Consider the following 881-nt stretch of genomic DNA (forward strand, 5'->3'; position numbering starts at 1 on the left):
AGAAAAAAAAAGATAAGATTTTAGATAGTATGATTACATGTAATTCCAGGTATCTTGGAAATAATTTGGGGGTTTGAACTGAAAATCTTAGGATTCAAAGCTACTCTGAGCCCACCATCAGAACTGTGTTTTTTTTCTAATCCATCACATGTAGAGGTTTTATCTAAAACCAAATAAATCACTGTCAAGCTGCTTAGGCATCTGTACAGATTAAATCAAGATTCCAACATGAAATAATTTGCATACTAAAAGGAAATCTGCCATTTGAGTCCGTCTAAGTTTTAAAAGCATCTATGTAGTTCCACATTCAAGGGAAAAAGTGTTAGCTGAACAAGCAACACCTGAAATGACAAGTCCCATTTGGACCACCTGTCATGGTCACTGTGTGGGACCTAGGGTCATTTAAAATTATTGCTATGTTTAGCTGGTAATATCCTGCATGGAAATAATGCCTTTTCATTGAATCACATAGTTTTAAAATGCTTGTATTTGTTTTTTTATGCAAAGAATTTTAGAAGGGACATAAAAATAGTTCACATTTTTCATTTGGTTTCATTTTGTAAATAGATTCACGTTACAAATGTTTTAATTAAATTGTGGGGAAGAACTTTAACTATATATGTTGGTCTTGGCTGACTAAATTTAACATCCCAGTACAATTATTTAAAATGAATTAATTACAAGATTGAACGAACTATGAAAGGAAACAATTTTTGGACTTTCTAGAGAAATATTCAATTTGACTCTGAAATTGCTAATTCAGACAAATAATAATCTAGCAATTAAGTCTTTAAATAAGTAAAAAAATTCATCATGCTGACCTATTTTCACTTACTGATAAGCCTAAATTTTTTTTTTTTTTTTTTTTTTTTTTTTTTTTT

Source organism: Cebus imitator, unplaced genomic scaffold (genome assembly GCF_001604975.1).
Source record: "Cebus imitator isolate Cc_AM_T3 unplaced genomic scaffold, Cebus_imitator-1.0 Scaffold57, whole genome shotgun sequence".
NCBI classification, from domain to species: domain Eukaryota; kingdom Metazoa; phylum Chordata; class Mammalia; order Primates; family Cebidae; genus Cebus; species Cebus imitator.